Source organism: Anas acuta, chromosome 13, assembly GCF_963932015.1.
Source record: "Anas acuta chromosome 13, bAnaAcu1.1, whole genome shotgun sequence".
Classification (NCBI taxonomy): Eukaryota; Metazoa; Chordata; class Aves; order Anseriformes; family Anatidae; genus Anas; species Anas acuta.
Genome location: NC_088991.1, coordinates 13,214,884 through 13,235,200, shown reverse-complemented (window position 1 = coordinate 13,235,200; position 20,317 = coordinate 13,214,884). Strand labels below are relative to the sequence as shown.

General features: G+C 46.7%; 1 protein-coding gene across 9 annotated transcripts in view; it reads left to right on the top strand.

Annotated features, from left to right (window-relative positions):
* The window catches only part of MBNL3 (muscleblind like splicing regulator 3), a 98,812-nt gene extending 90,305 nt beyond the window's left edge, over window positions 1-8,507 (top strand). For 7 of the 9 annotated variants that reach the window (XR_011101201.1, XM_068697434.1, XM_068697440.1 and 4 more), the window contains one exon: window positions 208-8,507. The gene's annotated coding sequence lies outside the window, so the exon portion shown is untranslated. The remainder of the gene's footprint in view (window positions 1-207) is intronic. The other 2 variants (XR_011101202.1, XM_068697436.1) reach the window with 1 other exon arrangement.
* The last annotated feature ends 11,810 nt before the right edge of the window (window positions 8,508-20,317 follow it).

The following is a 20,317-nucleotide window of genomic DNA, read 5'->3' as shown; positions in this document are numbered from 1 at the left end:
CTAAAGAGGATGCCAAGTGTGTTATTAGTAGTTTCATCCTACATCAAAATTGAGAGAATAAAACATTGTCTCTCCACAACATACAAATGGCAACCTGTTGGGCAATGCAGTGGGGGTGTAGATGTATCTTAGTAGGATGACTTTATTGAAGAAAATATATAGCTAGCTTCACATTCTTACTTTGTTCTTTTTTTCTTTCTCCTGCAGCAGACCATGTTGAAATTCTGAACCGTAAAATTATGGAGCACCAGGACTTCTTGGTGGGAAGCTGCGCATGGCCTTTCTGTATATATTCCCTCTTCCCTTCTATCGTTCTCTACCACCTCTACAGTAAGCCTGTTGCAGCCTACATGTTAACCAAAAACTGATCAATGGGAATGTCAAAAAAAAAAAAAGGAAAAAAAGAAAAAAAAAGAAAAAAAAAGCACTATAGAAACAATTAACAAACAGCGCTCTGTTATATGAGATATACAAGTAGAAAATTATAATAGACTTTTATAACACATTACTTTAACACACTTAATCATTTTATGACTACCATCCTGATAAGTGCATCTGCACAGCGGACTGTTGGTTTACTGTATACTATCGATGGATAAATGTTTGTCTTGTTTTTAAAGTGTTATCTTACTGTTTTGTTTACATCATAGTCTATTGATTTGTTTTAAAGTGTACATCATTATCAAGTATACTCAATACCATTTTTTCATTATTGTTATGTCTTAAGTTTTCATATACTGTAGGTTTTATGGGGTTTTGTTTGTTTTTTACTAAAAATGTTATTGTGGGAAACAGGAATTATGTGCTTGAAAAACACGACGCAGGAATGTTCTGCCCTTTTCTGGATTTTGCAGTTAATGTCAGCTAGAGTTGCTTGTGTTAAATGCTCCTTTTATCATGGAAAATTTGCCTTCAAGCAGAGTCTCCAAATTTTTAGTACAAACAATATAAAAGGACAGCTGTCATTTTAGTCCAGTTCAGGGTATTTCTTTAAATACAGTGAGCTTATTTTGGAAACTGAAGAAAAAAGAAAAACACAAAAACCCAATCTCAGTAAGGGGATAAGAAAGATTTGCTCAGATTATGGTAAGCATCAAGGAATTTCTGCAGTTCTGTTGTACGTTGAAGTGCATTCTCAGCTGCAAACGGCGCACAATCTTTCTTGCTGTTTTCATGGTGCAGTGAAAAAAAACAACATGTGGATAAGTAAGATGGCTTCAGTTGGGCAAAGATGCATTTGCATTGGAGAGAAACAAATGCCAACTGTTAGCTATAAAACATGTAGCTGGAGCAGGCCCATAATCATGACATAGCCCAAGCTGGGTAATACCATGAAGACTGGGCTTGTTTTCTCTAGGCATGCTGAAACATTTCCACCTGAAATCCTCTGTGGCTCTTTGAAATTTTGTCAGCATGCACCAATTCTTTAATCACCATTGTTCATGATTCGGTGACTTTTCCCAAGATCTCTGGCCCTTTAAAGCAAACACAGCAGTAACAAACCAGAAAAAAAAATCAAAGCATAAGCTTTCTACCATACATAAACATTCTTTTTAATGGGGTTCTTGTAGGTCAGTGGATGTATTTTGGCACCTTCAACTTGATCAAGACCAACGTTTGTCACAACCAAGGGCTAGTTTTCAATACCTCCTCATCAAGCGCATGAATAAAACAGCTTCCAGCTGAGCCTGCTGGGCAGCACAGCCTGGTGTCGTGCTGCCTTGCTGAACAATCTGGCTACACAGAATGCATTTTAGTTCAACAATGCAGCTAAATTCATCCCTGTCATAGCTGTGTAGTATCACTGGCATTATGGAAGAAATGGATTTGCTCCTGTAAATCCACGAACTCCATAAATGTATCAAGTGCTAGGAGAAAGACAGTCATTATTAAATACAAGCAAGAGACAAGTTCCTAGTGTCCTGCCTCCCTGAATTCACAGTGGTCTTGTAGAGTGCCAAACTCTGACAAACAGGTTATATTTTCTTTTCCAAGTTCCTTGGCCTTGGTTAGAGAATTTCCTTGCCCCCCTCTCCTCCAGTAGGGGCACAGATACATTGATAGACACGTACCTACATGGACCACAAGTGATAAAGGGCCGTGTGGAGCACAACAGGTTTGTCCCTGATGAGGCTCTGATCAGCTGCTTGTGGCAATTTATTCATGGCAAGAACTTTTGAAGAGTCCAGCTCAAAAAGGCCTTGAGCCAGAAGGGATCTTTCTATTCATTTCAGCAGGCTTTGAACCAAACCCTGAAAGAGGGGAAAAAAACACACCCCTAACCCTTAATCATGAACCTCGTGTTTTGACAGTCACTTGTGTCTGTAGATGTTTCCCAGTCATCACCATTCAAAAGCAAGATGGTGTTGCCTGAAATTAGTGACTCTCATTTATATTGGCTACCACATACCTGTTCTTTTAACCACTGAGTTTCTGTTTCCCAAAACCATAACATTGTTAGTGGAAAAAGTGGATTTGAGTACTTCCTGTTTGAAATTATTTGTGTATCAAAATGGGTTTTGCACAACCTGTGCCAGTGCCTCAACAAAGAACAGAGCTGATCTTCTTAAGCCAGAAAGGATGCATTCAAGCTTGTATGGCTTTATGAGTTAAAGGAGGTTGGAACTTTTTCAGTGCTAAATGGATTTTTGTATATCTTGACACTTTGATGTAACCTCCTATTTTATTTATCTACTTAAACATCTGGCATAGATGTGCATAGAATGTAAACCTAGAATACAGCTGTTTTCACGTCACATTTAAAGCACTGAAAAAAAAACGTTTAAGGATTATTTTTTATTAAAGAGGTCCAATGAGGGATGTTCAGGGTAGTTATATTAGGTGCCACAACAGTTTTTATATTGCTGGCAAATTTAGAGTTAATTTGTAAATGAGTTTAAGGAAAGAAAAGCTTGAAGCACTAAACTTCACCAAATTCAAAACAATCTCGGCAAAAAATGCCATTTTGAGGTAGCACTATTTAAACTAGTTGTGCAATGACTTGCTCTAATTTTCTTTGTTCAAGAAAGAAAAAAAAAACAGTCGACAGACTATAAATTTCCTAAATAGACTATTACAAAGTCACCAAGCTAGTTAGTGACTCTAAACAAATGTCATAAAAGCATGAATATCATCCTTTATTTGACAAGAGATGTATGTAAGTTTGTTTAAATCAATATAATTTTAGTGACATTTTTATAAGCTTCCCACTTTCCATGAACCTATATTTTTTATTTATCCAAAGTTATTTCTCTTTGTCCATTTCTCTCAGCCTTATGCAAACAATATGCAAGAAATGCTGAAACTTGGATAAAACGGGTCATGCAGAGGGAAAATGAAAGCTGAGATTGATCATTTTCACGAAAAGGTTGTTAGTAGTTTCAATAATAAGTACTACTACTAAACTGTAACATAAGCAGACAATAAAAGAGGGATTTAAAATAAAATGGATTCATAAAACTATTAAGATTATTTTTGTTAAATACAGTGTTTTTAGTAGTTTGGAACATGATTTCACAATCAGCCGTGTTTTTTAGTTGGAAGTTTCTAGCTGATGATTTTTGACTTTGTATTTTTGCATCGTGATGTTCTAGAAACCATTACCTCCCTGGCCAGCCTGCGCCGGCCCCGTTCCTGAACACTCTGAAGCACTTTTCCTCTCTGCCATACGTGTCATTTCGCACTGCACTCGGAGTGTTCATGAACAGTGGCGCGGGCGGGCTGGCCGCGCGCTCTGCAAACCACAAGCGCCGTGCTCCTGCCACGGCTCCAGCAGCGGCTGCGGAGCTCCGGATTCCTGCGGCGGGGTCCTCCCAGCGTGCAGTCGGCTGCAGACCACGGCGAAAGTCCCGCCTGAGCGGCTGGAGCTGTGCAAACCGTACAGGCAGCGATGGAGATGGGTATGTGTCTCTTGTAAGGTGCATCGGGTCGGATAAGGAGACGTGTGTGTCTGATGAGATGTCTTCTCCACCTTGCAGACTCCTTGCTAACGCAGTAGAGTAGCTCTAGGACATGCTAGTACACAATGATTGAGAAACTGGAGTCCTCATTTTTTTTTATCCCTTGTACATTTCACATACATGAAAATTGAAAAAGGTGAAATTTATGAGGAAAATCTAATTTCCCATTCCTGTTGAATGGATTTAGTTTGATATTGACCTGATTTTACCATGTGCCTGTTGAAGGCCTTAGAGTATATACTGTATGTTAAAGACTGTAATAACATTAAAAAAAAAAAATAGTTGATAGCCTAATCCAAATGTAAATATAGCTACAACACATTGTTACTAGGCTACAACGCATTAATTCATGTCATATATTTTCATTTCTTTACCATTAGTTTTTAAGGTTTTCATTATTGCTTTTTTGATATCTTTAGTAACTAATGAATTTAATTTTGAAGGAGAGTTAGAGAAAGTTTAAAATTTTTACTACATGTATTCAACCCATTTAGTTATATTCTAAACCAACACTGAAGCATGGTAAGGTATAGAATACAGTCCATAACTAGTTTGTATAGTTTACAGTTTAAGAACAAAATTAACTTTGTATGTAACTCCTACAATGATAGATTCATTGTTAACTAATTATATTAAGTTGTTGTTGCTATGGCAACAAAACTACAACATGGCTACCTTTGTATACATTATTTGTGAAATTTTCACATGTAAATTAAAAGTGATGTGTAACAGTATGAGCTTGTTAAAGGTACAGTTCGATACTGTCAGATAAAGATATGATTGAATATTTTTAAAATCCCAAAGTCCCATGTGAACGCTGAATTTGTGTCTTTATGTCACTTTTTCAGTCAAGAAGTTTACAACACATGGATTTAGAGTCAGGTTTTATAGCTTGTAGAAATTGTTGTGTGGCAAGGGTTATTCCACAGTATTTTAACTTTGAAAACACGACAGCCTGTATTTACGACATAGTGACTGGTCTTTCTTTCATTTCACGTTCACCTGCATTGTGGGAATTCAGAATTAATCCGTTTCAGTACTGTAGCTCTGCTTGCAATTTTGGTTTGTTTTGTTTTCCTGAAATTGAACACTCACATGATTATGTTACGATCAGGGCTAAATAATTAAACGTGTAACTATTTTAATACTAATTTATATTAGCAAAAACTGTACATAAGAAAAAATATTGTGGAATGACCCTGTAACAGTGTTGAAGATACAAATATGCTGCAGTTAAACTGATTCAGTTAGTGTACGAATGTGTGAGACACACCTTTTTTGCACTTATGTACATAGTCCACGAAAGAAATCCTTGGAACTTATTTTGAATATAAAAAGTCTGTAATAATACAGGAAAAGTTTGTAAAAGAGATAGGTATTACTAAGGCTTTGAAAAGGAGGAGTTTTTTGCTATAAAACTTATCTGAAAGCATGATGTTGCTTTGCTGTTGTAAAAGCTTTGTAGTTTGCCATAGCTTATTATACAGCAGACTGATAACAGGTCAGCTCCAACCTGCAGCACAGAGAAATGGGAAACAGTGCTTAATTAATTAGTAAGGTCACTAGCAAAGATTTTTTTAATCAGCCTACATTTTCAAACACACCCTAGGTCATGTTTCTGATGCTTTGTATTCTCGGTGAATCCTATTAGGACTGATAAGTCAGTGACAGCATACACACGTTTTTCCTAGCACCTAATCCTATTTCTAGCTGGAAGTGTTTATCTCTTATAGGTGGCTGTCATTGCAGCAAGTGTTTTAAATCCCAGAGGGAGTTTGAACTGGTGCAGCATGCTGGTTTGTTGTTTGTTTTGGTTGTTTTGTTTTTGCTGATTTTTTTTTTCCTTTTTCTAAACCTTTTGGGGCAAGCTAACCAAATTGTAGTAACCAGTGAGCAGTGGAGGAGCTGTTTCATATTGTCTTGGGATAGTTTTCTCCTGCAGTGCCTCTTCCTTAGTGTTCATCTGAGAGAGCCAAAGGTCCTGGTCAGACAGCAGTGCTGCACAGTGCTGCCTGCCACGAGGAAGCTGTTAGATGGATGCTGGGCAGGGAAGTGAATGCTAATCGTGGCAGTGTGGCCAGCTTGGTTCTTCTGGCTGGGTTTAACAGGCCCTATTGTCTTGACATCAAAAGGGAGTGCAACCATCCCGCCCAGCCTCCTGAGCAGCAGCACAGTGCTCCTCAAGCATCTTCTGGGTAGAAAGGGGCTGCCCGGTGGCTGAGGGCTGCATGGCTCTGGAACTTATCTCCCTGTAGTCGGTCACGGTTTAACAGAGAGAACTGGCACTTCCAGGAGGAGCTGGCTGTGCATTCCCTGTCCAGCCAAGGCTGCCCCTGGTTCTTTGGAGCTGTCAGGCTGCCCTCTGTACAGCACGAAGCAGCCCACAGCCAAGTGTCAGGAATCCCAAGCAAAGACCTGTGCCCTTACTAGCCAGGAGATGCTCTCATATGCGGAGCTGGTTGTCCTTTTGTTCACTGCTAAGCATGTTGCTTTCCCTAATGAAATGTTAGTCGTAACAGAGAAAACAGAAGATGAATGGTGTAAAATATCCTTCCCCTGCAGCAGATTCCTAATTCCCAGCAGCCCTGGGTCCCTGGGCTCTCTTGATTCCCTTCCCACTCCAGCTCTGTTGGTTGTACTGGCAATTCTCTGCAGTACTGAGTGTTTTTTGGAAAAGCTAGAGGGCCTGTACTGACCCACTTAGATTTTGGTTGGAAACAGTTGTGGGTTTTGTTTGTTTGTTTGATTTTCAAAATCCAAACCTCAGATTGGCTTTGGTAAGGTTGCTGGTTTTGCCACAAGGCTGGTCCCAGCTCAGCCTGCTGAGCTGAACACCCAGAACAGTGCCAGTGGGTGGTGGCACCCGGTGTCTCTGGCTGCCTTTCCTGCCCATCCCAGGGCTGGGGGCTGTTGTGTTGCTGCCAGGTAACTGCTCTTCAGCCACCGCTGCTGGTGGCTGTCTTAGAGATTGCTCTCTTGACATCGTTGACAAATGTCCCCTACCCAGACTGTATTTCACCACGTGGTTTGTTTAAACAGGTGGTTTGATGAATCAGAACCTGAGCATCATGTGGTCCCAGTGTCTTTAAAGCAGCAGGAAAAAAAAATCAGATGTCTCTTTGTGGGCGTTACAATAACCTAGATTTTAGTATGAAATAATCAGCAAATTCTAGTCACCGTGCTATTAAGGCTTCCCTTTGCTGTAATCAATTTTATAATCAAGCTCTTACTCATTTCTAAGATTGAGAGAAACATATTTTGCACTATGCGAAATGAATCGTAGCTGGTAAAACTTCCTTGGGATATGAGTATGATCATGACAACACTGCTAAAATCTTTGCTAGTGATCTTTACTGACATCTCTATCATCAAAAATAACTCTATATGCCTCTCAAATGGGATATTTAAACATGCAAAATAACACAACTATTAAATAAAATGAAGTTATTCTTTCCAAACACACAACAGAGAGAATTACCTGACACCGAATTACAAGGTTCCAGTTCTTTATTACTGTACACAGATGCTATTTGATAGTGGTGGAAGCCAAATGATTTTGTTGCCATGGCTTTTGTATCCTAGCAGATGAGGGGATGATAAGACCATTCTTAGATTGGATTATGGGATTTTTTTTCTTTACAATTAGCTTTCTTTCAATTATATTTATATTTTAAATCATGAAAATGAAACTAAACTCCCCATGCTCCTTATTATATCACCTGACAACAGATCACTTTTTTTTTTTTTTTAATAGAGAATTGTATTTTAGGCAATCAAATCAAACAGAGAATGTTCTAAATTGTCAATTTTTTAATTTAAATATATAAAAACACTTATACTGTACTGTGTAAAGTAGATATTTGAAGCACATTCTTCTTTTCATAGGCATTTCTGGTAAAACAAAGTAAGGGAAACATTAGGAATCAATTTAATGGTATAGTTTAGAATATATACAAACAATTACAGTTAGCCCTGTGGAATTGTAAGAAATTAAAATATCATCAGATTCAGACAGGCATAGGCTAATGCAATATTTCAGTTCCATAACACAATAGTTCATTCCCTCAACTGCTACCAACAGGGTGTACGCTTTGAATTTATTTTTCTTTTTGCCACGTTATATTGCTGTAGTGCTTGTACGTGCTTTAGAAATGTGCATAATGCTACTCATTTTAGTATGTTACTTCTATATTGTTATTGTTTATTTTTTGATCTTTTAATAAAGTGTATAAAATTCTTGGTTATGTTTTTTATGGATCCATATCTACACATTAATAGGAGTTTACTTTAAGAACTTTTCAAGTTCCAGTTTATTAGTCCCAATCTTTAAAGGTTCTGATGTAAAAATAATAACTAATGAATTTGATTCAATGTTATATCTAAAGTGTAGAAGAACAGAATAAATTTCTTTCCAGAAAATACTTTCAGTATTTTGAATTCTGTAGCCAGTGCCTCCTCTTTATTGGATGCATTGGGCCTATCATATTAAAGTTACTAACACAAGAAAGAAATTTGTATTTTAGAAAAATAAAAGTAAAACTTTCCAGATGCTGCCTTTTGGTTTCTCTTGTGCCTTAGACCTTCTGAGACACATGTGATGTGTTATGTTTGTTTTGTATTTTTCCATGCTTCCTTTCTGACCCTATCTATGATGTGATTAGAGAGGAGATCAGAGCTGTGCATTTGAAGATAACCATGAAGAATAAATTGAATATAATTCAAAGGCCTGCAGCTTTTGTAGCACAGTGATGTGTGTATTAATTTTTCTCTTTCAGCATTTGTGTCAGATACTGTTTTGAACGTCCCAGTGCAGTAATACAACAGTAATCTCCCTTTGGCAGAGTCCTGGATTCCCAAACTCTCCTCCAAGTGCCCGGCTCTTCCCCTGGGCTGCCTGGCCAAGCTCCACACCCCTGGCTGCATGCAGCCAGCGGGGCTGAGGTGCCTCTCGCTGCACCTGGGGCGACTGCAGCAACGCTTGGTCTGATCTTCCTCGTGGGAAACGTGCTTCTTGCTGGGACACAGAGGTTTTGTTCCTTCTGTAGCACTGAGTAGATGTAGAGATAAGAACATCGTTCAGCAGCGTCTTCCTTCCTTGGTTGCCAACTGTGTGCCAGCAGCATTGCTGTAAGGGGACTTTTGCCCCTAAACTCTCTTGAGGTCACCACTTACTCCCTAAAAGCATTAGCCTCCATTTTCCTGAGCCCCAGGGGATTCAGGTCCGAAAGTGAAGCAGAAATCATCTTTCCTTGTGATGCTGATCCTGATGTGCCTGAGGTCCCCTCTGTGAGCTTGATGACAGCATCAGGGCCATGTCCTCCTACAGCGATCAGAGGGAGCTGCACGGGAACCATTGGAGGTGGCTCTTCCTCAACCACACCGCAATGCAGAATCTGCCTTGGCCAAGGAACGGCCAGGGTTGTCTGTGATGGCACAAGGGAGGGGATGGGGTATGCAGGGGCTCCTGATGTTCACTGCGAGCTCTTCTCTGGTACCAGTTGCTTTCGCGCTCACGTGTTGGGTCCAGCTGGAGGCACCAAGCCCTGCGGCATGGCTTTGGCAGGAAAGGCTCTCAGCAGCAGGAAAGGACACCTGGAAGCCCCTGAAGATGTGGAAGGCTCTCATCTTTGTTTAAGTCTTGAGTCGCATTTTGGCCTTGGCACCCAGGCTGCTGCAACACAGGTGATGCAAGATGACAAGCGGGTCGAGACCTGTGCAACAGAAGGTGTTTAATGCCAACACGAGGAAAGGGACTGCAGCATGGGCATTGTTGGCCATTTTTGCTACAGGTTCCTTGGTTGATTTAACTAGATCCGAGGCAGGTTCTTTGCAGCTCCTGGGCAGCCTATATGTGTGCATGCCCAGCCAGGGATGGCATCTGACCTGGAATCCTGCCTCATAGCCCAGAAAAACAGGGTGGGAGACCAGGTGAACTGTTCTGCATTTCACATCCAAGGTGCAAGCCACGTGGATAGTAAGGATCTTGGTTCCTAAATGTGTTCAAGAATCTGATACCAGGGAAAAATAGGAGTTTTAAAATAAATATGTCAGGCTCCTGGTCTCCTAGAGCTGCCTGGTGGTGTGCAGAGCAGAAGCAGGAGCAATGCTCCCAGGCACGCACTGTTGTTCCCCATCAGCTTTAGTAGGACACGCTGTTGACTTTGAGAAAAGACAGACCAAGTCTAGGACAAAATTATATAACTGTTTCTTTTTCATCAGCCTGTTTCCCTGTCTTCTCCTTGCAGGTTAATTGACTCTATTTATGTGTCAAGGCCACTTAGATTTTTTTTTCTATATATGACTCCTGCCTAGTCTGATGGCGTAATTAAGTGTCTGTATTGTTTCTGAAACCAAAAAAGAACAGGGAAAACTGAAACTTTTCTAAGCAATGGATGCTTTGGTGTTCTACTAATGGTGTGGGACCATTCCCGAATGGTTACTCAGTTTTCATTACCTGCTTTCCTCTGCTTCACTTTTACTGCTGCAAACACTGTGCCGTGGGTCAGTTGGAGAAACCCAAAGCTTTGGAGCTGAGAAACGTTAATGGGTTTAATTTTATGGCCCTGTGAATCAGAGAGGGTGATGCAGCCATGGCTCTTAATTGAGTTCATACCGAGCTCATCTTTTGACCAGCAGTAGCAGGAAGGGTTTTACTGGGCTGGCAGCAGGCAGCGCAGGGCTGCAGGCAGGCTCCCAGCCCCGCAGGATGGAGCAACACTGCTGCAAAGCTGAAGCCTGCTCAGGAAAGGCAGAATCCACCTCTCAGCTGACACGAGCCCAAGGCAGCCAGTCCACCGCTGCCAGCTCAGGTATGACCATGCTGAGATTGAGGTTGGGCGTGAGGGAAAATGAGGCCAGAAGAAGAGCTGCCAGTGTTTTTTGCCAGCAAGCCAAGTGCTCCTGACTGCTCAGGTGCAATTACTTGTCTTGAGCCAGGACTAGTGCTTTATAGATGAAGTTGGATTAAAGAACCCGAGCACACCATACATGATGCTGTATTTATGGCAAGTGTCATCTGGAAATATTGCAGCACCCGGCCTATCTATCTTCCTCTCTGCTGGGGCATGTTTGTGCAGGAAAGCCAAGTTTAATAAAAATCTCCATTTAGCTCTTTGGCTATTGAAACTTCAGTGGGAAACCCAGGGAAGATATCTATTTTTCAAGGCTTGCTCCTTATTAAGATGGGCCTCTGTGGTCCAAAGCCAGACAGATTTTACCCAATCTGGACTTAGTACTGGATAAATAGATCACTTTGATCTATTTATTATAAGGAAAAGGAGGATGGAAAAAGAAATGTTTGGCTAATCCCCTATGAGTTGTGGATTTAAAATATTTTCACCAACAAAAGCAGCCAGTTAACCCTTCCTGGCAGAGGGAGCATGCTCAGAGCAAGCTGCAGCCCATCTCCCCAAAAAGCAACATCTGTGAAGGCCCCAGAAAGGTCTTGTGGTGTCTGTGGGTAGAGGGACGTGCTGGAGGGGGAAAACCACAGCCTAAAGGCCATGCAGAGGCGCTTGGAGGAGCAGACACTCCTCCGGGTTTGGCTTGGCTGGGCTACAAGACCTTTGCTGCAAATGCCTTTGCCCTTTCCTCCCCATTTTGCCTTTTTCAGGGTGTTTCTGCCAGTCAGTGCAGCAGCAGCGTGTTATCCTGTTCCTGCTGTCTTGCCTTGGATCTGGAGGTGTAAATCCAGCCCAGGGCGACGGGATGTGTGCAGCAGCTGCCACAGCAAGGAGCAACACAGCCAGGCAGGAGGCTGCGGTATGATGCTGCACTGTGGATTTCTTTGGAGCTGCACCTGGGTCACACAGAGGTATTTCTGCTTCCCTCCACATTGCATGCAAATTATTTGCTTGTAAATGTTACCTGCACCATCCCAAAGGAGCTGCTGCTGCCTTCCTCCCCTCTGTGGCCATCACGTTCCCAAAGCCTGTGTTTATAACCGATGCAGCTTCTGCTTTAACAGGCTGCCACCATAATTCAGCTGATCTCAGTGTGGTTTCTGCTGCAGCTTCTGTGCACAAGCAGCGGCTCCAGACAGTGTGGGCTCTCCAGCATGCACTGTGTCCCTGCTGACAGCCCCATTTCTGCCCCCCCCCACCTGCAGTGTGGCTGCTGTCTGCAAGGGCCCTGGCTTGTGAGCAGTTCCTGGCAGAAGCTCCATGGTGCCCGGGATGCGGAGAGGTGTTTTGGGGTGCATGCGTGTGTGTTTGCCACAGTAACAGCACTCACAGCTACTCTGCGAGGCTTCTGGAAAATGCCTGTCAAAGAAAACTACTGTTTGACTTCCACTGCAGAAATCCAGGCCTGAACGACAGCCGCCGTCCTTCTGTCCCTGCAGTGTGACCCTGCCCGAGGGACGTGGTGGTGAGGAGATGTGTGAGGAGATGTGGGACGTACCGCCGGCGCTCGAGGGCACTGCTGAACTGTCAGGCAGGTTACGGCACGAGAGGCCCAGACCGTGCCCCAGTGAGCCTCATGCTGGGCTCGGTGTTTGTCCCCCACTGGGGCAGGGGAAGCAGCAATGGGACCCTCCCTAGGCCTCAGGGGTGTGCTCCGTGGCAGGGGATGTGCCACTGCCCTGCTAGCCCTAGGCCTCACCCCATCATTTTTTTTTTTTACTGTTTCATCCCTCAGTTTGCTAGGAAACATCTTAGAATTTGGTGACCTCAGGCTGAAATAATCCCCTGCCCTCTGTGCCAAATGCCAAAGGGGCACAGCTCCCCTCAGCTCTCAGTGGGGCAGTCTGGGGGACTTGGAGGGGCCGAGGGATGACAGACTTGGGGCCTGGAGCTCATGCCCAGGAGCCCTGGGGCAGGACGGGCCAGCTCTGCCCACGCTATGTTAGCACATCCCGGCTGCAAAGGGCACTCCCACTCCATGCAGCTACAGAGGCTGCTGTATTTAATTGATTGCATCGTTCAAACGGGGTCGCCTGGCTTATGCTAAAGCCTGGAGCGAGGAATTTAAGAGCCCAGCACTGCCCAGAGCAGGGCAGCTAATTGCAGGGGGTGACCCCTCGTAAAGTAGTTGTCCTCGCTGGCCCTGGGCACATTACTCTGTGTTCCTCACTGCAGCCCTGCTGAGCAGAACAAGAGGAGGCAGCACCCACCTGGCCATGCCCTGGGCTGTCCCTCCCCGTGGGGACACTGCCCTGGAGACACCGCTGGGCTTCATGGAGCCCTGGGGGTGAAACGCTGTGCTAGGGCAGGCGTGGGGCAGGTCTTGGGGAGCCCAGACAGAGTTTTAGAGCAGATGTGGCCCCTCAGTTCAGGGAGCCAGAGGGAGAGCTGGGACGTACCAGGCACTGCCCCTGATGCAGGGTGACAGTGGGAGCCTGAGGTTTAGGACTGGGCAGGATGAGGCCTTGGAAGTCTTTTTAATTCCTAGTCTGAGGGTGGGGCTGTGGCTGGATTTGGACCGGCAGGGACAGGCAGAGCATGGCCCGTGCTGGATGGGGAGGTGGGCTGCAGTTCCCCCTCCCAGGCTCTCACCCCTCTGCCAGCTTTGCTCAATTATGGGAAATCCTTTAAGCTTTTGCATTAGTGCTGTATTTAGGTCTGCGCTGTATTAGGACTTGGCACAGGAAGCGGAGTCAGATTTCTCACTTAATAAAGAACATTTTAAAGGCATTTGTTGCCATGGCCCCGGCACTGCCAGCCCACTGGCTGGGGCATGACGGGTGCTGCAGGAGGGGAGGGTGCTGGAGGGCTCCTCACCAGCCACGCCTGGCCCTGGCAGAGCCAGCCCTCTTCCCTGCCTCGCTCCCGTGAGGCTGCTGGGCTGGCAGGAGGCCGGTCCTGCTGGCAATAAATGTGTCATCAGGATGCGAGCAGGGATAATGAGTCACAGACACCCACCGCCAGCCAGCCTGGTCCTGGCACAGGGCTGCAGGGCAGGAGCAGAGAGCAGGGATGCTCCAGCCCACACCACTGCTCTCCTCCCCTACCTCTGTGCTGGGGCTATCAGGGAGGGGTTGTCCTGTTTGTGACATTATTGACCTGTGTCTTTCACAGGACACAAAATGAGGGAGCATCTTTCCTGCCCGGTCCTGCTGTGAGGTTTCTGGCAGTGCTGACCTGGGGCTGGGGTGGCAGCACAGGGATGCAGCGGTACCCTCGTGTCCCCTCCTGCAGGTGCCTGGAACCTCCACAGCTTTGCCTGCTGCTGATGAACAGCTGGGCAAGGACGGGACCATGTGTGTCCTCCAGCCTGCAAGGGGCTGGGGTGTGCTGGCAGGAGCGGGAGAATCCTCCCGACTCCCATTTTGGGTATACACACGGCTGTGGTTTTCACAAAGAAGACAGGAGACAAATTGTGGCTGTCGTTTGAGCAACGTCCCCCAGGTGAGCCTGGCACATGTGTGTGCTTCCCATCCAGCCCTGCAGCACCAAGCCAGGAAATCCAAGGTGAGACGGATCCTCACAGATCCAATGCTTGTGGCACCTGTGTCTGGGCCAGCCCCAGCAGCAAAAGCAGCCCCAGCACATTCTCTCCCCAAACTTCCCCAAACTACGAGGGGGTGGAACTAACCTAGGGCAGGCGTCTGCCTGGTGGAGGAAGCTTCTGTTTTCCATCCACCTATGGGGCATGCAGGGACAAATTCCCTTCACCCCATCCCAGAGACCGGCAGTTTCAGCTGGGCTGCACAAGCCGGGCCACAAGGCGTCAGCAGATACTGAAACAGAACTTAAAAGGCTGCTAATTGCCTTTTATCCACCTCTAATCCTTAACTGAGCTGCTGCGGCTCTTCTTGGTGTGATGTCCGTTCCTATTCATTGTAAAGCGCTGGATAATGGAGGATAATTTTCTTTCTAGGGAACATGCAAGAATTTGTGTCAAGCAGGCATAATATGCAAAGAGCTCATGTTTAAATGATCAGAACATAGTGGTGGTGTAAGGTATGAAGTCTAAATGCAGAGGGATTCGAAACACTTCACAGTGAGGGGAAAAAAAAAAAAGTAAGAGACTTGCAGAATTTTAAGAGGATGAGGAAGAATTTGGCATGGGATTACTTATTGGGGAAAATATTAGAAAAGTGAGAATGAGGAGATGAGAAGAGCCCTGGGGATGAGGCAGTGACACCAGATCAAGGAGAGCTGCCAGTCCATGGATGAAGGTGAGACCAGAGATGAGCCTCAGCACTCTCCCCCCAGCATCCCAAATCTGCATCCCCCAACTCCCTGGGACACCGAGCCGGGCTGGCAGACACGTCCCCTGCCCTCCACCACTGGGACAAAGGAATTGCAGGTGGGCTGGGGCGGGAGCAGGGCTCAGCCCGGGCAAGGACAGGGACAGAGTTTTAATATTTTCACTGGCCTTTGGGTCTGCTGTGGTACAAGGCAGAGGCAAGAGCATCCGCCCCCTGCTGCTGGGGCAGCTGGGTTTACCCAGAGGCTGCTGATACTGAGGTGCCCATGGACCCCTGGCTGCAGCTTTTTTTTTGTGCAGGGCTCTGTCTGTTTGTCCATCTGCAGGGCCGGTGAGGCAGCAGGAGGCCGGGAGGGAGTGCTGGCCCTGCCAGAGCCACACTCACTTTCATCAGCCCACGGTTTGATCCTCTCCAGACTGAGTGAATTAGGAAATTCTTTGAAACGCCGAAGCGCTGCTCTGCAAAACTGGAAGAGCCAGAAGCCCCTCACTGCTGAGGGCCGGGAGACAGCTGGGGTTTGGATTGCTAGCTTTTGTCCACAAAATGAACTCAAGCAAGTTCATAAACTGCAGAACAAAACACTAACGACTGCGGGCAACTACTGCAGAGACCTGGTGAGTCCTCAGCAGCACGGAGAGCCCTGTTGAGCCTGTTGATGGCCCCTGCTGCTCCTGCTCCTGCCTGGCAAATATTAGCTCTGTTTTTCAAGTCAAGAAAGAAACCGTTTTGCAACCCTGTCCAATCTGAATGCTCCGATGAGGCCTCGAGGAGTTTCTCCATCCAAGTGCTTCAAGTCCTCAGCTCCTGTGCCGGGCTCCCAGAGTGGTGGGGCTCTGAGCTCTGCTGCTCCAGCTCCCCTGGTGCTGGATGCCACGTGTTCTCCAGGCCGTAGCTTTTGGGGGTGCCATGGAGTTTCTCGCTGTCACCTGGATTGCCTCCAAGTAGCCAGGTGCTGTTTCCAGGGGAGCTGACAGGTTCTGGCAACGAGGAGGCGCAGCTCGGTGCCATCGTCCTCCCTTGCCAGGAAAGCTGATAAAGTGTCTCCTAATGAGATTGCTGTGTTCTCGCTTCGCAGACAGCTTTGTTAGCTTTCACAAATGCAGTCTGGGGAGAATCTCTGGCTGTCTGGACACTACTCACAGCTCTGCCAATACACTTGTCTGGGAAGTCTTTTCCTCTGGCCTCAGGTTGATCCTCTCCAGAAGCATCTCAGCCTGTTACCTGCCTCCTCCCTCCAGCAACAGCTGCATGCAGCGCCGTGACCTGGGGACATGCACACGAGTTCTCCTCTGGCTTTGACGTGTGTGCGCACCCTCAGCTGCCACAGGAAAAAAGTGATGGGCGTGAAGGAGAGTGCACAGGGATGGGGCACAGTGCACAGCTTTCCTCAGATCTAGAGCTAGCCCTGGCCACATCTCCCACCCAGGGCTGCAGAGAGATCTTAACAGCCTTGGTCAGCGTGTGCTGCACAGGAGCACAGCCTTGCACCCAGCATGTGTTAACGGAGTCTGAATGGAGGAATCAGCATCTAGGAGAAGCACTTGTCACCGTGCTACAAGGAAACTGTCAAGTGAAAAGTAACTTATTATAAAGAATATAGAAATGGTTTTGCCAATTAAGATCAACATAATATTAACGTGTTTTCACAAAACTCCATTTGGGTTGAATTTTACATTTTATCTCTCCCTTCAATGGGAATAAAGCAGAGCGTTTCACTTTAATTAATTGTTAGCTGCTTGTGTCTTTTATTCCATTTCATGCACAAGTTTGCGCATTTCTGTAGCATTTGAATTGTAAGTGCTGCAGGAATATGATTAGAAAAAAATGAAAATCCATGGAATTTAAAAAGAACTCTTCTATTTGGTGTTAGTTTAAAATTGTTTTATTTCCACAAATCCTAAATACATCCTGATGGTATGTTAAGCTTCCCCTACTTTTCCTTTCAGTTCGGGTTTAAAGCAACAGGTTTGGTTTATTTGTTCACTGCTGCCTTCTGGCTTTTGAGCCTTATGGAGACATTTTCAGCTTCACTCCAGGACAGCATTGTCTGGAAACCTTCTGTGTATTTGTATAGAGGGAGGCTGTCACAAACATTGGTAACCTGCCAAGGTAAAGTTTGAGGCCATCCCTGTGCGGGCATCGCACGGTGTGTGGGATGTAGGAAGGCGAGCGGTGTGGATTATTTCAGCATGGACCATGAAGGGTTATAAAGAGACAGCAGATCTCTGTGGCTGGGTACAGGGCTGAGGATGAGCACGTACGTGTTGAAAACCAGAAAGAGCAATAAAGCCTGTTGCTGGGGACAGCCCTACAGAGCTGGGGAGCTGGGAGCTTGGGCTCCCTTAGACCTGGCCAGGGCAGCAGCAGGAGGAGTGGGGGTGTGTCTGTGGCTGCCCCCAGGAGCCAGCTTCAACCTCAAGTCAGCAATAACCAGTGCCTGGGCCAAGCTTTTCTAAATTGCTTGTGGTCTGGTACCATTCCTGGGGAACAGAGAGCAATGCTTCTCCTGCCCTGAAATCACGGTCACTTCCTTGTATCAACCGTAATTCAGTGCATCCCCCAAATCACTAATTGTTTTGGAAAAAATCCATAACTTTTTTTTTACTTGCCAGCATGCCTTTTGGTGCTACTAAAATAATGGCTGAAAGCTGCATGGCAGAAATTTGAAATTTCAGAGAAAAGTCCTCAGAATTTGCCTCTGAGTCATCTCTACGTTGGCAGGAGAAGCTGGCAAAGAAGAAAGTATCTCTGCAGGTAATACTGACTGCAATGGCCCAGGATTAGGAGGCTCAGCCAGGTGAACACATCCAGCCCCCGAGACTTATCTCACTGTAGGAGCTGGAATAGAAAGCCATCCTTATGGTTCTGTGATCAGTACAAAGGGAACACCTTGAAAAAGCCTTATATGAAATCAAACCCAACACCCCAGCAGCCCTCTGGCCCTGAGGATCCAGTCCCTGCACTGCATGACCACCATAAGGCACAAGTGGATTAGCAAAACCACTGAAAAGAGGTGGAAAAAAAAAAAATGACACAGGGTCTTAAGCTGTTTTTGTGTGTATTCATGCAAATTACGTGCTCAGCTAGAAGGTAACAGGTGAAATCCTGGTGTCTGCCCTGCTGCCTTCACTCAGCCGCCTGCTGTATGCCTGCTGGCAGAGCCTGGTGCAGAGCTCAGGCAGCGGCAGTGAGTCACAGCAGCCGGCTGGGCAGTAATTACCGCCTGCAACAGGCTCCAGCAGCAGCCAGGCAGCGTTCACGCTTTGTCTGGTGAGGAGGATGCTGCAGTACCCCCGCGAGAAAAAGGCTCCACACCCTCTCCCTCCTTCCAGAGGCCGGGATGCTGCTCTCTGGACTTCAGGGCAGGGCAGGATGCTGCCCTCCGTCCATACCTGCCTCGCTGCAGGACACAGCACTGTGCAGGAGCTGTCTCTCACGTTCGTGAGATGGGGATTGCAATTATTTCTGGCCCTTGCTTGTGCCATCTGTCCATTCCCCGAACATCCCTGCAGGATCTGTGTCTTAGCAGGTTAATTTAATAAGAGCCTGCTTTATTGTTGCTGGCTGCGGGCATGGCACAGAGCAGCTGAGTCCATCAACAGCGCAGAGCAGCTCGGGCAGGAATCAAATCCTGCCCAGATGCTCATTTGGGAGGTTTGTTTTGCTGAGGGAGCACAAGCCCTCCCAAGAACTGAGCCCTGCATTTTTCTCCTTGGCAGGAGCTGGGGAAAGTACAGCAGCAGAGATTAAATCAGGTCTTTGACCCAGGGAGTGCTGCACCTCCACAGGTGTGGCGAGACAGTGCCAGTGAGGGAGCAGCAGAAAGGCATCGCTGGCTGGAGGTGGCCGTGTGGCTCACGCAGGGCTTGGCCATTTACGGGAACAGCAGCTATTCCCATCTGGAGTTTCAAAGCTTTTACATCACCAGCAATTTTCGTGGCTCCAGTGCGTGGTAGCATACAGCCCGGTGAGATAACCCAGCGAACTGATGAAGGAATTACTTGCTTTAAGGATGATGAGCAATAGTGTGCACTTTGCACTCTGCCTTTTTTTTTTTTTTTTTCAGATGTGAGATATGTAGGGGAAAGTATCGAGTGCTGTACGCTGGAAAATAAATGCCAGGAACTCCAAACTGATATTGATTATACACCAAGGACCTGGAGGAAAAATCCAAGCTCCCAATCCCACACCACCCCCCAGGCTGCCCACTCTTCCCACAAGCAAGGCGCTGCTGGTTAAGTCAAATTATCTTAAGACAAAAGGGTTTTTTCTTTGGCTTGCCCCACCTTTGTGCTCTGTGCCCCAGTCCCTTTCCCTTAGTCACTCCTCCACCCGTCCCACACATAAAGGACCAGCAGCACCACAAAGACGTGCACACAATGAACCTAAGTGACCGTGTAATCTTATTATTGCAACCCTCATCCTCCCTTTCCCCTTTTCTCCCTCTCTCCCCCCCTCTCCCCGTTTGTCACCGTGGCTGACTGTGTGATGGTTGACACCAGACAGCAGCAGCTCAGGGTGCCGGTGCCTTTCTCCTCTTCACCCCGCGCACCTTGAGCGCAGCAGGTGGTTTGCAACGACTCGCGATTTATGACAGAGCTGAGGCAGGAGGCTTTAATGTTCACCTTTATACAGTTTCGAGCTGATTCACCAGCCACGCGAGGATCTCCCATCCTCGCACATCCACCTCATGGCAGCATTTCACCTGACAAATCGACGTCGGGGCAGGGCCATGAGAGGAGGAATTCCTTGGGTGTAACGAACAGCGCCTCAAATCATGTCCCCTACCGACACCTACCGGCCCGGCACCCAGCGGCCTGCCCGGCTCCCCCCCCCGGGGCTGTACCCTGAGGAAGCACTCGGATAACGCATAAATAACCAGGACAGGCGTTCTTTTCTCACAGATTTTATTTTATTAGTGCACAGACCCGCGCGCCCAAGCCGAAAAGCGCACGGCGCTGCCTCCCCCGCTTGCTTTTCTCTGCGGGGGGGTGCAGCTTCATGACGGAGCCCCCCAGCCCGGCAGAGATCACCCACAGCCCCGGAGAGGCGTGAGCCCAGCTCAGGGCCCGCCATGGCCCCCCGTGAGGGAGCCGGGACCGGCTCCGTGCTCCGGGCCGGGCCTGGCCGGGCGGCGGCCGCCATCTTGGGGCGGGCCCCGCGGGCAGGGCGGGGCTGGAGGGGAGGGGAGGGGGGGGCGGTGCCG